The 17,377-nt window shown below is 39.7% G+C and overlaps 1 protein-coding gene across 1 annotated transcript in view; it reads left to right on the forward strand.

Annotated features, from left to right (window-relative positions):
- The first annotated feature begins 16,422 nt into the window (after positions 1-16,422).
- The window catches only part of ODAD2 (outer dynein arm docking complex subunit 2), a 69,685-nt gene continuing 68,730 nt past the window's right edge, over positions 16,423-17,377 (forward strand). Inside the window, exon 1 of the mRNA XM_063149307.1 lies at positions 16,423-16,489. The gene's annotated coding sequence lies outside the window, so the exon portion shown is untranslated. The remainder of the gene's footprint in view (positions 16,490-17,377) is intronic.

Consider the following 17,377-nt stretch of genomic DNA (forward strand, 5'->3'; position numbering starts at 1 on the left):
TTTTCAGAGGATTATGTGACACTTCTGATTTACAGATATTGTTACTTTGACTGCAAAGTCTTCTGTTTTTCTTTGGCTTCCCTACTGCCTCCTTGAAAGCAGGGGCTGCTGTAATTAAAGACTTTATTTGTTATATAAATGTAACCATAAAACATGTGGAGTTCCTATCTTCCAGAGCTACCAGACCAAGCAAATAAAGACAAAATTTCTGCAAGTGTTCTCAAGTGACCTATTCTGTTTAATCTCGTTTCCTTTCTTCCTAACCAGTCTTCTCAAAAAACTCTCCATGTCACGGGCCAATAGTTTAACAAAGGCAATGTGAAGCAGAAAGGAAAGGCTGGCCAGGAATCGCTGGAAGGGAGAAGCTGGGACACTGCTGGACTCTGAACACTGGCAAGTCTCCAAGTCTGCACAAAAATGGGCAATCTATGGGTGAAAACAGCATGGGAAGGTGATTTGAGCAACAGGGTGTCATTCACTCCCTCTTCACTACAAAAAGAAGCCATCACCACCCCTGGGCCTCACTTCCCCACATTTAGCAGGGAGCTGTTGTGTTATCCCTGTGTCAGGTAACAGATTCCAGCGTGCAGTCCTTGACCACCTCACGGCAGACTCTGCATGTGCTTCCCCTTCATGGTGTCACTGAATGTAGCTCTTGAGTTTGTGGTCTCCAGAAATTATCTTCTGAAAGTGGTATTAAAAGCTGCCTACACTTGAGAGTCTGCTGGAGTCCAGCAGGTGTGGGTGCAGTGTCTGTATTGCTGACAAGGTGGTTGCACTTTAATCCTGAACCTCCTTCACATTTGCCTACTTTGTACCAGAAGGGTGGTGGTGGCTGGTGTTAACTCTTCTGCCACTGGCAGAATGTGGTGCCTTTATACATTTGGTTTTTGTTATTGTCCCTGCAATCACATTTAGGTATCCCCAGTGAGACACTCATGCTCAGATTTTCTGCAGGAACTCCTGGGTCACTCGCAGTACACTAATTTGTCTGTCACAAAGTGTAAGTGGAAGACACAAGAGGCCAGATTCCAAATCTGAGTGAGCTCTGCAGGGAGCCAGTGCTACTGCTCTGCTCCCCTCTCAGCTCCACTTACAGCAGTGGTAACTTGGCTTGGGCTCATGAGCGTCATGTAAAATCCTTATGGGTCCTCACAGTTCCAGTGCTCAGGATTGATGATTCTTTCTTTTAGCATCTTGTGAATAACTTAGAATTTTTCATGCTAATGCAACTCCCTTTCTTCCTGGTAAATTGCCTCATTTTGTGCTATTGGAAAGTGCTTAGTCTGGATTGCTTCACTGTGAGTACCTAATGGCTGCTGCTGCTTTCTCTATCATGTGCTTGGGACAAGGGTGAAATATCAGCAGAGAGCTGACACCACTTCAATCCCTAAAGGAGTGATAGTAGGAACTCCTGTAGTTGGCCTCAAATGACTTTCATCTGTACCACTTGAGCACACAGGATTGTTCCTGCAGTTTAACAGCGTGGCACAGATGAGATGGCCGGGGATGAACACAATAAACATGCAGTGCTAGTGAAGTTAGAAAAGTTTCATTTTTACTTTAACAGTATCAGAATTTTACCTCTTGTCTTTCCATGCCTGGGAAATCAGGAATGCCTTTGCTGTCAAGACCTTGTAATCTAATGCCAGGTCTTGCTGACTTTTACAGTTGAACCTTAGTGCCTCATTTCATGTGTGGTCCCTTTGACTTCTGTAACACTCCTCACAATGGGGTTGGCAGCTCTTACCCTGGAATCAAGCTGATTACTTCTCTGGGCTCAGGGTCTGGCTTTGAGATAAGATGCAATCAGGAAAGATGATAAATATTTCAGCAAGTAATCAAATGTGTGAGAGCTGTCTGGTTATTATCTTTGGATTAGTATCTGAGATTAGTATCTGGGAGCAAACTTCAATACAAATGCAACAGAGATCCATCAAACGTGGTCGTAAATACGTGTGGCTGATAAATCTATTGACTTTTTGTCTAAATTATTTAATGGAAATTGTGGGACTGCATTAGATGGCCCTGCCCTTTGCTGCTCAGCTGTCCTTTTAGCATTTCATTTCTTTTACACCTACAGTGTGGTCATGATAAATCTTCTACATGTTTTTAAGTCATTTCCCAAGTGCTCTCAAAATGGAGGCAGCAATTCATTGCTATTACTTAAGGCAATTATTACTGAAATCTACAAAAGAGTGTTTCGGAATAATTAACCTTATTTAACCTTAAACCCTGAAAGATTTTCTAGTGTTGCTCAGCAGCCTGTAAGCTGCCAGTTGTACGTTTGTACATTCGGAGCTGTCTGATAAACCCTGTGGAGTGAGCTCTGTCTGCTTTACTGATTTCAGCTCACACAAAGGCACAGCACTGTACAGCTCAACTTGTAAATGGCGTATCTTGGGGGTTTTTGTTATTATGTTTCTGTGTAATACTTTCCAAACTCTACTTTATTGTATCTCGCAGTTAAAAAACCACCTGGATATTCCTTTTCAATTTTTTTTTTTTTTTTGGACTATCTCTAAGCCCTTAGCCTTGCATGTTTTTGTAATGTGTAAGACAGACTCAGAGGCTTCAGAAGACTTGTGCAGCTGCTAGCTTTTTGATTATTTCATTTCACAACTCTTTAGAAATAAATGTGGGTACTAGTGAGAACAATGAGTAAAATGTCAGTGGTACAAAATATAAGTGTTCTGTTCTAGAAAAATACAAACACTTCTGTCAGTTCAATCATACCTGTGTATCATTCTACTTTAGCAGAGTATAAAAAGTGAAGTCGGATGGATGTATGGTAAGGACACGAATGTTTTGATCCAAGGAAACATCATAAATCCTTTATACTAGAACTTTTAGTGAATGTTTTAAAGACTAAAATGGGAATGGGGATATGTCCAGGTGTCCTTTGAACCTTGAAAGATGATTAAAGTGAACAAAGCTGAAAGTGATAAGGCTGAAATTACAGTACTGACATACATAGAGATAAATGCATGGGATGGGGATTTACAAAAGAGGAACAGCAATTTCACAGGAATGGCAAGACTGCCATGCATGGGAAATAGGGGAAATGAACATTTACAACTTTCTCCAAATGGGAAAACTGGTGGTGTGGAATCTCTTTAAATATCTTCTTTCACAGGAAGTAAAATGTTATTTATTTATCTCAAGTAAAATATTCATTGCTCTGCTGGAAGAAAAATGAGAGCCATGATAAGTTGAAAGAGTATAGCCAGTTACAATCAGCATCTAAGGTCTTCATGAAGCAGTGAAATACTGAGTGCTAGAAGGGGATAATCAGTTTTATATATTTTCATATTAATACAAAATGCTACTCTCCCACTTTTGCTGTACAGTCTGGGTTTTAGAATATCAAGAAAGTATTTGACATTTACAAGAGACTGCAGGCACTAATACAAATCATCTTTATCCATTTATGCATTTTAACCACCACGCTGAGTGAATTGTTGGCTCTGCGCAATTAGTCTCTATGCTTCTTGACAATATAACCACAGATTTTCACAAATTCTATTAATAATGCAAGGTGGAAGCTCTGTTCTCCAAGTCTGCTATTTTGCTTCGAGAAAAACATTTAATTTCTTACAAACCTGATATAAATAAGCCAGCTGACAAGTACCCCAAAAGAACAGAATATGCTTGGAATAGCGAGATTCGAACTGACATATTTTTGGCAAAAAAAAAGTTATACAAGCTGTATTTGTCTGAAAATTTAAAAATAGGAGCCTTTGTCATAATGTCAGGAAAGGCCAGGTTGAGTCATGATTGATGTCACTTGCAAGAATACTTTAAGCTTAGAAAATGACATCAGAATCATCAGAACTTGGTAAGATTTAGAGCGGTTCCTGAAGCCAGGGTGCTGGGGATTCAGGAAGATACTTTGTGGATGATACACAGCCAGACATCATCTGAACAGAAGCCAGAGTTACGATACTTTCAGATTACATTTCTGAATGATGGGTATAATTTGTTTTAATAACATTCATTTTAAGTTAAATGCATGTTTGGGGTTTTTTAGGTTTGATGCAACCCCCCATTTCAGGCTGGCAGAGCAGTCTGTCACTGCCTGACCTCTCCCCTTATTCACTTACATGACAAGTTTCCAAGAGCAGTCAGGAGTGCTTTCCTTATTACCACAAGTCTGCAAATACAGCAGGATCTCTTTCCATTTACTCTTCTCCAGTTTTAGTGCTCAATTCCTGCTGACTTTACTACTGAGCATTTATAAGTCAGACTGTAACAGCACATATGTATGTTAGAAGTATTTCTTTTAGCTCCCAGGCTAAAACTAAACTTTGTCTGTCTGTCTGCTACTGCTGGTGTTAAAAGAGAAGTAACAAAACAGAGAAGGCGCTTGGATTTGGCTTTATTAAAGATAACCAATAAATCGTGCAGAGCCCAGGTCACGGAGAGGCTGAGCAGAGCCTCTGCTGTGCGGAGTAGCGAACCTCTCTGGAAAAGCTTCTTGCATTTCTCCTTTGATTTGCCACATACAGCAAGTCTTTGCTCCTAAAGTAATTTTAGTGTGAAAATCAGTGTATTTAAGCTAAGTACACAATGCTACTTCTGATCTGGTTAGGTCTGTTTTGCTTTGGAATAGCTTTTAAACATGAAGAGAAAGTAAACTGCAAATCACATTTCCAAACAAACTTGTGCTTGCATTTAGCGGCAGCATGTTTTGTTCCTAAAAATGATAGATATTAGTGAAAAACAGAGTTTTACAGTTGCTTGGCTGCATGCCTTTCACAATATGCATAATCAGTTTTCATAACTAAAATGAGTTTGTTCCAGGAAAATCAGAAGTTCATCCTGCAAGCAGCTCCGTGGGTGAAGCGTGCGTGTGTGTGTCAGCTCAGAGCCGCCGCTATCTGCCCTTTCGATTTGCACGTTGAGCTCGTTCCTCTTCTGTTTGAAGAGCCAAGTGGTGGATGAATTATTCCTGGTATTCCTGACTTTTACTTCAAGCCAATAAACACCTGTGTGCGACTGGTCTGCCAGAGCCATTCCATGAAACATCTGGGCATGCTCCAGCCCTGGGGCTACTGGCGTTCAAAACAGTTTTCCCTGATCCTGCCGCTCACTGCAGCTGCAGCCGGGCCTGATTACATGCAGGAATTGGATCGGGAATCCCATTGCTCCCATGCACCCAACTCTCCTGGTGGCATAAGAGGCAGAAAAAAGGACCAGGGCTCTGGTGCATTGTGCTGGTGGTGGGGCAGAGGGAACAGTGTGAGGTTCCTTTGGGCAGAGGGAGTTTTCCGTGGCCTCCCGTGTTGTGTAGCCCGCAGAAAGAACCGGTGCTGGAGGACGAATCACGGCACAGTAACAGGGAATGTGCTCTGTACAACCTGTACTCTTGCAGCTGTTGGAAGGACACAGTGAATGAAACAGACAACTGCAGAGAAGAGAACATGTTTTCATGATTAAGGCATGAGTGCAGCTCTGGGGAACCAAGTCATATCCCTGCCTTTGCCATAGATTTCCTGTGTGATACGAGTCCCTTTGCACAGTGGTTGTTAATGCTGTTTTTCGTGGTGCTTGGTATGGAGGAGTGTAATTTGTAGAAGTGCCACTGCAAACTGTAGGCAGTGGGAGCTGTGCTGAACACTGAGAAAGCAGGCAGCCTACATCCCAACGAGGCAGGCAAGCCAAGTGGAGGCAGGGATTACAAAGATAAATCTTCGTGACTTCAATTTCTGCGTTGAAGAACAGCTTGAAGGGGTTTGTCCTTCTTAAACTTGTCCTTTCCTGTACTTAAAATAAGAGCATATTTCTAGTTAAATACAGGTGCAGTACTTGTGAGCAATTGCTGAGTTTCAGATACATCTGCCAAGCTGAGAAGTAGTAAAGTTACTGTTTAGCACTTGCCTATCCATATCTTTCTTCTTTATCTTTTTAAGTGGAAATGTTATTGCATCACAGAGCAGTTACTGAAGAAGTCCCGATTAAAGCAACATTGTGAATACTTGTATGCTTTTACTGGCCATGTGCAAAGTTAGAGATTCAGTAACCTGTGTTCTCCCATAGTCTTAAGGTTCAAAAAAAAGCTTAACAGTACAGCTAAAAGGAATAAAAAGACTACACTGTTCTGTTAGTAAAAGTTGAAAAGGACAATAGGACACATTATGGGAAGATACTTATTGAAATGAAGAGTTACTCTTCTGCTAACACACAAAATAAAGCATGATGGTTTGTATTGTGGATCTTATGCATCATTACATTTTCATTACATGAAAAAATGAATTTTGTATGGAAGCCATCCTTCTATCAAGACAGGCAAAGGCATATATGAAATGGAACAATGAGTACAAGAAAGCATATAACTTTACAGATTTCTGTAGTATAGTCTTGTCATCTTAAATATTCTCATTCATTGAGAATAATGCTGTAATTCAGTGCCAAGGACAAGTACAATTTGCTCTTTAGGAGTGCTATTTATTTTGCATATTCACCATATTTTATTGGAAAATTCTTCAATTCCCCCACTCATTAATCATAGATTTTTAAAACCATACATTTGGGAGTGCTTGTTTTATGCAACTGGAAGAGGTATGCTCCATTCCACCAGAGGTGGATTGGATTATACACTCAGGATGTACACAAGGCACCAAAACTGGAATTCAGGAAATACAAGTCAACAAAAGTGATTCAGAAAATCTCTGCTTTACTGACTGTAAAATCCGAACTCACTTGGCTCCATTGTTTTGCTCCTGTCAGTGTGCTAAGTCCAGAGCTCAGGTTTCTGTAAGTACATCAAACTCTCAATTTCTATCTACAGCTTCTTTTACCCCACTAAAAGAGAAGTCTGGACTTGGACCCTTGAGGCAGTGCAGGTACCCTGAGCACACCTACCACTTACTGACACCACTGGCTGCTTCCAGGATGGATCTCACTCATGTCCTGGGCTCACAGGTGCTTGGCAATTGCCTGGGACCTTGTGGAGTTGCCCAGTAAAGTGGTGAGTTACAGAGGAGATGAGTTCCTGCATGCTTCAGAGTCCCTGCCTGGCTGTGCAAAGCTGGCCTGTGTGGTAGAAGGAAATCCCCCTGGACAGGGACTGGGGCTCCATGAGGAGCCTTGGGAGAGTTCCTTAGAGCCCTGCAGCCACACAGGCACCCCCAGGCTCCAAAAAGAAGTGGAGGGGTTCAGAAACTCCTCCATACTCACCATTCCTGTTTTGCAGACTAAAGAGCTGAGTACAGCATGTCTGTGTGTGCAGTGCAGCATGTTCACAGAATCTGAAAGCTGTAAAATGTTTTGATATGTATTTGAATATGGTCTGTGCTCAGTCTCAAACACAGCATATAGAATTATCACTAAAAGCAGACATCTCCAGATCATCCTTTACACTCACCAGTGTAGCAGACAACATCAAGTATTTCTAATTACTGTATTCTACTCCTACAGAGAATAAAATAATGCAGGGTTTAACTGTAAAGTTTCAATAGAGTGAGATTGCAAACTATTTACCCCCCTGAAGATTCTACTCAATCCTTCCCCATGTGGAGTATTTAATTCCAGTTTAGCTTACTTTAAACTGAACGGAATTTTTGTACCAAATTAGGACAACTAAGTCCTTCCACGCAGAAAACTACTGAGCTCACTGAATATTTTTCTGTCTTGGTGCCAAACCATACAGTAATCATACTAGGATATGGATGGAAGAAAGGTTGCTCTGCACAGTAATTCCATATAGGAATCACTATTGATTACAGCAAGGCTACTTTATGGGTAGTGGTAAATTATGAGGTTTCTCTTGTAAGTGAGAACATTGATTTACATGAGTAATGCAAAGGCTCACACGTAAACTGAACTCAAACTTTAACTGTCAGCCGTAACACATCTATTTATACCACAGATCTGTGCTTAGCTACTTATATTTAATTACAATCAGTTGTGGTGCCTCCATTTTCTGTGTTTACCCAGAGAATCACATTTCTGAGGTCAAATGGAATGACAGTTATACTGTAGTTATTTGAAAACATGCTTAGTTGTACATTCTGCCTGTATTTGAGGACTGAATTTCTGCACAAGAGAGAGGATGAGTATGATTCATCAATCCTTCCCTACATGAATAAAATTTCACACACATCAGTTTTAGTCAGGGCACAGCTGTGCTGCACAGCACAGTGGTGTGGAGAGATACCCAGAGCAGCTCAAAAGGAGCCAGCTCGGGTAACTGGAAGCAGTTTAACCACATTGCTTAATGCTGCACACTGTCTAATTTACCCTGGTTTTTAGCAAAGTAAATTAGCTTTGACAAAGCACTGCACAAATAGACTACCCTGCTCCCAGTCCATGAGCCAGCTTTGGCACCAATTTCCATGTTGGACTTACTGTGCAGTACAACACAGCACAGCTTGTAGTAGATGCAGAAGACTGCTTGCATAAAAATGTGCAGATTCAGATCCTCAAATTTTATTCCGCACGTACTCATTTTAATGGCATAAAACATTTTAAATTCATAAATGTCACCACTTAAAATTCAGTGGTATTACTGAACCAGAACATCAAAAGACTACAATAAATGAATCACTAAAGAGCATCAGTTTAGGCTTGCCACGGTCAAATATGCTTTTCTTGTTTATTTTATTTATTTACTGACAGCAGTAGCAAACTGCTAATTGGTAGTAGATTTATTCAGTCTCTTAAGCCTAATTTCTACTGACCTTTGGCATCCTTATTTCCAGAGTCAAAGGCTTTACCAAAATCCTAACAGATCACAAGCCTTTCACACTGAAATCTAAGAAGAAAAATGTCATTAATAACTAAAATATGTTTTAGAATGTCACAGGACCTACATTTTTTTAAGACTCTGAAAAAATGAAGTTTTATTGCCTGCTTTCTGACAGTAGTGTTAATAGACCAAATCTTTCCGTCCCATGAAATCAATGACAGAAATTCATCGATGACCACAGGTGCAGATACTAAAGTCTCGCCATATACAATTTTCCAGGAGGGACAGAATCTCTTTTCATCTCTCAGAAATTATTTCAAACTTCTTAGTAAGACAGACTTTTGGCATCATAATCAGCAACCTTTTCAATACCACAGCAGTACATGATAACTTGATATTCCAGGAAAAAATGATGTTCAAAGTATTCAACGTAATTCTTCCCAAATCTAAACACAGCACATATTACATGCCTTTTGAAGAAGTGGCCTGCTTCAGCCCCCAAATTTTACATTCAGAGTTGAAGGCTTGCTGAAAATCAATAGCTCTTGTAATAAGCTAAAATATTAATTTATGCATAAATTGGATAGAAAAGTAAGACTTTTAAAAACTACATAGTTTTAATCTCTATCTCTGCTTGAGCTAAAATATAAAAACCTATGAGTTACAAGCATTCCTTCTACAATAAAATACCTAACTACCTAACTGTGGCAGAGCTCCAGATCCTCCAGAAGAGCCTTAATGATCCTAAATTTAAATTAAAATACTTGAACGTATACCGCTATTACCAGAAAAAGAAATGGAAAAAATCAGAGGAAAAATGTACCCATATGGAGGACTCTAATATCCATGGCACAGATCTTGAGAACAATACCAGAAAATTGGCTGAATTAACTGTATCAGAATGTACACTATGCAAGAAGACATGTATATGCAACACACATTTCTGCTTCTCTCAATAAAAATAATTTTGATAAAAAGGCAGCTTTCCTCCCCAGATTGAAGTTTGACTGTAAAAGGATTTGGAATGGAGCTATAATCACTGTTCTCATCCATGCAGGACTTCATTTTCATCCAAGTTGAGTGAAGATGTCATATTCATCAAACATATTCTGTGGACTTAGAATTGGTTTTTTATTTTGCTTTGTTTAATAGCTCACACAGTGCAATCACTATGAAGCAGAAATTTAGATAAATGCATTATTTTTCTACCAGGCACTGGATTAATGCTCAACCTTGCAACATCCAACTGTTGCTACATATTAATTTTACAGCCAATTGCTGCTCAAACCCTGTAGCGATTTGGCTTTATTCTGATCTGCGCTGCTCTCACAATTTCACATTTTCCCATATAATATTACTGTACCACCATAAATGATAGAAGCAGTCTCTTCAAAACCAGATTGCTCCAAGGTGCTTGAATTTCTGCCTTGAAATGACCTACAAAGAAGAGAAAACGCCCTGATGTCACTCTTGGCTTTCTTTCTGATTATATAACAGAGGAAAAATGATACTTTTTTTTTTGCTTTTATTTTTATGTTAGTTTTGTAAAAACTATGCAGGGAATTATCCAGAATTACTATTGGTGATTACCTAAGGAGTGAAATGGGGCTACCACAGTAATAACTGGGAGCTGAATAACTGGGAAGTATTTTAACCTTCTCTCTAACCATGTAGTGAAATTTTGTGTTCATATTCACACCTCGTGCAAGAATCTGCTCTTTGAGAAACAGTCAAACTCTTTCTCCTGATTAATATCCCCACATTACAGTCCAAAATGCTTTTCACCAATAACTCTCATTTTTCCTCTAGGAAAAGAAATTCAGAACTGGAGACTACTTATGACATTCTATTTCTAATTTTAAAACAATCTCCTTTTCACACTCCCACCACAAAACAAACAGCTCAATCCTTTTTTCCTTTTTCCTCTTGAAAAAGGAGGCAATTTATAGAAACTACTAAGAAAGCAAAAGGCATTTGAGCACGTCAGTAGCATTCACTTGCAAAGGTTTTATGTTTGAAAGCTAAAAATGCTGGTTTATGTTTGAAAGCTGAAAACACTGTCCGCTGCGTACAAGACATGCTGTCTGCAGTACTGCTTTTAATGTCAAATTATTGTAAATGTCTAGCAGCACAAGCTGAACCTATATAACTAAGAAGTGTAGCTAGCAGTTTTTCTGCATACATTTAAAAATAATTCTCTATTTTTACTTGCCAGAAAGTTGAATTCCTTTCAAAATTACAAAGGTGCGAAGTGTTTCTGGATACACCCAACTCAGAGCAATTTGCAGGGTTATCACTTAATCCATTACACTGGGCACACATGTTTTGGATACATATCCTTGCTTTGATTTTGTTTTGCTTTGCTTTGTTTTGTTTTAATTAAATCTCTACTACTTTGGAGAAAAGTTTCACTGCTAAAGTTCCATTAACTTTTATAGTGTAAATTAAAATGCCTGATTTACGCTGAAGCTTTAAAAGGCTGCTATATCCTTCTGATTGCTGCACAGAAACTGTATTAAATTTGTACTTATAATCTACTCACAAAACCAATTCAGCTCACCAATGAGCAAGTTTTAAAAGACACATGTAGTTTCTATTGATATTGAATTGCTAAACTATTAAGGTCAGAACAATTAACTATTTCAAGGAAATGCATTTAATCTGTACATGAAAAGGCACAGATATTATTTCTCCCTGGAAAAATATAGGTAAAATATGGCTGGTTTTTTTCAGGGAAGGATCATTCATAAAAATAAAGAGAATTAGCCATTAATGCTTTCTGTGTGTAAGGGCTGTACCAGTACATGAACAAATTAAAGTGTCTCATTGAGTCAATATTTTAATGACTTCACCTGTAAAAATCAGCATTTTAAAACAATTCCAAATTTATTCATATACTTAGAAAAATCTGCTTTTTCCAAAGCTTTCTCCCTCAGTATTATTAGGCACACATATTTTTTTGCAAAAATTTCAAGGTAAAATATTACATGAAAAGGGAATTTAGGTTGATGATATAAAAAAGATAATTTAGGGATTAGAAAGTAAAATCTTTGAATGTAATAACTCCCTACTAAGTATTATAAACCCAGAAAAAACAACTTAAGTTTCACTGAAGTGACATACTACCATTTTAAGGCCCCTGATAACCTGACCTGTTTTTTTTTTTCAATGCTACAAAGAAAACGAATGAATTTGCTGCGTCTTTCAAAACCACAGTCTTCTAACCTAGTATTCTAAGTATTACTATGACAATGTTACAGTCACCTCGTTATTACACCAGACTGATAATTTCTTTCAAACTATGCTCAAAAATCTTCAAAAATCCTGGGTAGTATTAAACAGAAACCAACAAAAGGGAATAAATGGCCACCTACAAAAAGAGGGAAGTCTACTAAAGCAGTTCACATTCTGAAATATTTTGTTTTTTATTGATAGAAACTGATTAAATCACATTCAATCTTGGACTATAAAACATGAATCCCATCTGGAAGCCATTTCTAAAAAAGAGCAGCAGAATCTCTGTTATTGTCATTGTTCAGAAAATAACTGTGCAGATATTGTCAATCTATCACTCATTAACCAAAATATTGTCCTTCCTTATTTTCTTTAAAGATTTTTGAGTAACTCTTTCTTTGCCAGACACCCATGCACACCCTTGCACACCTCTGCCCCTTGCATGAAGTCCCATTTGAAAAATGTCCTTTCCTGTTTCTTAATTTCTAGGCCCAAGAGGGTGTATTGCACAATGTCCAAGCCTGACAAATCCTCACTGCAAATAATGTCATCTTTTGAAGCAGTAATTACTCAGTAAACAAGATATAAGTAGGGGAACACAACACAGAAACTGGAGACTGGGTGAAAAAGCAGTATCCTTTTCTCCCTAAAGATGAGGTTTTAAACATTTTTTTTCCATAGAATCTTGCTTAAAGAAAAGACATTATCAATTCATCATGTCCTCTGCTGCATTTTGCATTCCCATGTACATCACCTCTCAAGCTGAAACCCTGCCTTTCCACAAAGCAAACTCCCCAGTTAAAAAAACCCCATACACACACAAAAACCAAAACACAACAACAAACAACAACAGATTACCAGCAATTAAAATGCATAAAAATGCTTGTTAAGAACTCCAGGCACCTAAATGGTGCTTTTGTACTGACACAAAATGAAATAAAAGCATTATCACACCCTTTAGATCAAAACAGTAGGACTTCAGGATTTTCTGTGAATGAAAAATATACATAAATTTTGCAAGAAAGGCAAGCTAATCAACAATAAAGGTAAATTGATGAATACTATATTGTTTTCTGCTGATTTTCAGCCTGTCTGACAAACTGCCCATGAAGCTGATCAGCTAAACTGCTGTTTAACAGGAGGACTAGCTGGTATGATTGACGTTTTTCATTTTGCATAAGCCTCTACAATTTTTTTTACAATGGATGTTATTGTTCTGCTTCAACAGTAATAATTTACACCCTCTTCTATAATAATGTGAGGAAAAATATACATGAAAAATTGCTTGCACATTCTGGCTGCAACTTTTAGATTGTAAAAAAATTTCCACTTGCCTTACTCTCCGTGTTAACAAATTCTTCATATTCCCCATTTCTTTGTGCCAGTAAGAAATGATCTCATCTTTTGTTACTGGCAAACATCTCACCTACTGTTTTATAAAATGTCTTTTACATTCAAAATGTAAAAATAACAGAGAAAAAACATTCCTACATAAATGTACTACTACTACTAGTTTGCAGAATTACATGGTGCAAATGCCATTTCTGGGTGGATGCAGTTCCTGAGTGAACTCTTTTTGAGAACACATTGCAGCTTTATTGCCTGTAATTTTTTTTTTTTTTTTTTTTTTTTTTTTTTTGCACACTGATTTTGGAGCACCAAGAGAGTGCTTTCATATTTCTTTAAGTGATTACTTAACATTTTAGCTTTCAGGCAAAATTTTCTTCCAAGACATCCATTTATACTCTTGTGCTAGGTAAATGACGGAGTACCTATGTACTTATTTTTCAGTGATAACTGATATAAGAAAGCAAGATTCCTTGTCATCCAGCAAGAAATGCCTGAATGTAACCAAGGGAATAAGCCAGAGCTCAAATACCAATGCAGTAAAGCAAATGTCTTGCTACAGCTGATACATGTCTGAAAACATGCAAAAAACTACAGAGCACAGAGACTACAAGCACGAACAAAAATTGTTCATGTCAATTCATTATGTTCAAGACCACAACCCTCTATGAAATATGTTTCAAATTTAATATTAGATTCAAAAACTTCTTTGTAAAAGGGGAAGAGGATGGGGACCAAAACATAGAGACCACATGCTATAAATATTTCTTTTGTTTAAAAGTGTAATTTGATTTTATGAGGGCAAACTGCAATATTATATGCTCAAATCCTGCAGAAAGCTGCAAACGAATCAGCTGAAAATAAAAGTAATGGATTAAAAATTGGTTGATTTATTCAATTACAAGGTGACAACAATCCCCAAACGTGAAAACCAAATGTAATCCTAGAATGTAGTAGTTGAGGAGCCTCCAAAAGAGATGAAGACTATTAATCCCATTGTAATGGAACTTGGTGAAAGGATCTTCAGAAACAGTGTTGAATCTATTTTATAAAAAAAGCTCAGACTGCACCACAGGGCAATAGGGGATACTAAGATTGTAAAAGAAATTAAGAACTTGCAGTCTGAGTCTAGAGGAACTGAACTGGTTTAGCCAAACAAAGTTAAATCTAGGAGAAAATATTCTAACTCAGAAAATGAGTGCAAAATCTGTGGAGGAAAAGTAGATGTTGAAAATAAGGTAAAGAACCAACATTTGTACAAGAAAAAAATACACAAAAACTAGCCATACAAATTGAGGTTATAAATTAAATTAGATGGTTTCTAGGCTTCAGAAGAGTTGGAGCAATCTGCCAGAAGAAATGCTATGCTACAAACTCAGCATTTGCCAGCCACAAAGAAAAAAGTGGGAAATACTCTTGAGCATTCACAGGCATTGCTTGTAATACCAGATCCCAGCAGCATTCCTCACTGCTGGCTTGCAGAATCTGCTCTGCTTTTTCATTTTCTGACTTACCTGTTCCCACAGGAAGTTCCACTGCAAGCTAAACCTGAGCTAGTTACCAAAGCTCCTTTTATGGCCAGTGGAGAAGCACAGCCTTTGAGGGCACACCATCCCATTTATCTCTGCCATTGAAATATCTTTTCTTCTTGCAGTTCAGTGGAAGAGAGTGATCTCATTTAGGAATTCTATTTCTTACTCCACCGACTTCTTGCTTAAAATACTCAGCTCCGTGTGAAAACTCACTGTCTTCACTCCCCACCACCCATGACTTTTATTCCCTTTCACATTTTGTTTCTTGCACCTTCTGCCCTCGAAATCAATTTTTAAAGAGTCATTGCTACAGTAAAATGAAGAGATTTAATCCCTTCTGGAAATGCATTCATACATAGTATTCATACATACACAGAAAAGAAATTGCATTAAGTGTTTAACCAGGCTTTTAACTAAAAAAATTCTCTTTCAGTTTAATCTAATAAAATTAGTAATTTTCTATCTTCTCTAAGTTAAACAAGTAAAGCAAAAAAAGCCAATGCTATTCTTAAACTATTACTCTGCAGACTGCCTGTACTTATACATAGCTACTGCTTGAAAGTTTTGGTAAGTAAAATCTATATGGACAATCATCTCCATGCAAAAAAAGTGTATATTATTAAATAGTATATTATACTGTTATTCTTTGAGATATACCCCACATACATCCCATGACCTTCCTCACTATTAGAGGTTTCTTACCCAGCTGATTTCTCAGTTGGTAAAATAACTCCTGCTTATGTTTGTTCTGTGGTGTTGGAAGCTGTGTGCTTCTGCTGGAATGTCCTCAAAAGGATTATTTTCCTGTGCCTTCAGAAGGACACAACCACTGCAGTGCTGACAGAGCTTCCTAGCTTCAGTCAGCGTACAGCAGGTAGCCATTCCTTCCTTAGTCAAATCTAAATCAAATTTTCATCATCTGATAAGGATTTTGATGGAGACAAATAGCAGAACTACAGAGGTAACAAACAGCAGAACTGCAGAGGTAATTTACAAGTGGGAAGTCAGACAATATAATTCTTTTTGGCTCAGCGGTACAAAAGAAGAGACAATGCATGATGAGTTCAGTAGGAGCTTTGTAAAAAAATTTATCCAAAGTGATGGCTCATTCAACAACATATGGACTTACGACAGAATTTGGGGAATGATGTAGATTTCCATTCTGTGTTTGGGGCTGTCGATTTGTGCATGTACAGTGCTGTGTTGTCCTCAGTATGTGAAAGGAGTTTATTCACTAGCATTGCCCATACCTATTTCTTTCACTTCCTTCAACAAACATGAATTATACATTACATTTCCTTTAACAATAAGCGTTTCAAGCACGATCTGTCACACTGCCTCAAGAACTAGAAGTGGTCAATCTTAACCTTTATTAATTAAAGCTGTTTCCCTGTAACCGCTGACCGCCAGGGAAAGGTTTCAGCTGTACTGGCTAAAATTCAAGCTAAAAACCGTTGGGTGATCTTCCTTTAGCCTCTGGTGCAAGGTAACTCTAATTACTGCATTATTTAACTCTACGCCGAGGGCACACAGCCCGCCTGACGAGTTCAAATGTCGCTCCCCTTCCCTTCGGACGAGGAATTCCGCCCGGGGCCGCGGCTGCTCCCGCTGTCCCGGTAACGCCGGCCCGTCCCCACGGCAACGCCACCGGCCATGGTGGGGCGAGGCGCGGCCGGCCCGGGCCGAGGTGAGGGCCGGACATGGGGCGGGCTGCGTGCGACCCCCGGGCTCTGCTGTGTCCCTGCTCCGGGCCCTGGGCTCCCGGCTCCCTCCCGCTCCCAGCCCTGACCCTGCCCCGCGCTGCCAACACGGCCGAGGCCGCCCCGGGCCCGCCGCGCTCGGCCTCCCCTCGGCCTGCCCCGGCTGGGCGGGCAGGGCTGGCCCTCTGTGTCCGCCATTCGGGGACAGCGTCGTGGGCCATGGGGCCGTGTCTGTCCCCTGGCACAGGGGACTTTGAACAGGGGGATCCTTTTCCTCCAGCCTCGGGGGACCATGGGGCTGTGTCTGTCCCTTGGCACAGGGGGCTTTGAACAGCGGGATCCTTCTGCTCCAGCCTCGGGGGGCCATGGGGCTGTGTCTGTCCGCCTGCACAGGGGGCTTTGAACAGCGGCATCCCTTTGCTCCAGCCTCGGGGGGCCATGGGGCCGTGTCTGTCCCTGGCACAGGGGGCTTTGAACAGCGGGATCCTTCTGCTCCAGCCTCGGGGGGCCATGGGGCCGTGCCTGTCCCCCTGCACTGGGGGCTTTGAACAGCGGGATCCTTCTGCTCCAGCCTCGGGGGGCCATGGGGCCGTGCCTGTCCCCCTGCACTGGGGGCTTTGAACAGGAGGATCGTTTTGCTACAGCCTCAATAGAGGCCTCCTACTGTCGGCTGCCGGAATTTCTAATGGTAGCGGGAAATAATCAGTGTTTGCACCTGATTTCCCCATTTCTTTAAAATTTGCAAGTTGTCTTCGTAAGGTCGCCCTTCCCCTCCTCAGGGATTTAAATGAGTTAAAAGAATTTGTTCGTTCCTAGGTAGGTTTATTTCAAATCATAGCAGCCACAGCATATTTGACCGTTTGAGAGCTCGGTTA

Source organism: Melospiza melodia, chromosome 1 (assembly GCF_035770615.1).
Source record: "Melospiza melodia melodia isolate bMelMel2 chromosome 1, bMelMel2.pri, whole genome shotgun sequence".
Classification (NCBI taxonomy): Eukaryota; Metazoa; Chordata; class Aves; order Passeriformes; family Passerellidae; genus Melospiza; species Melospiza melodia.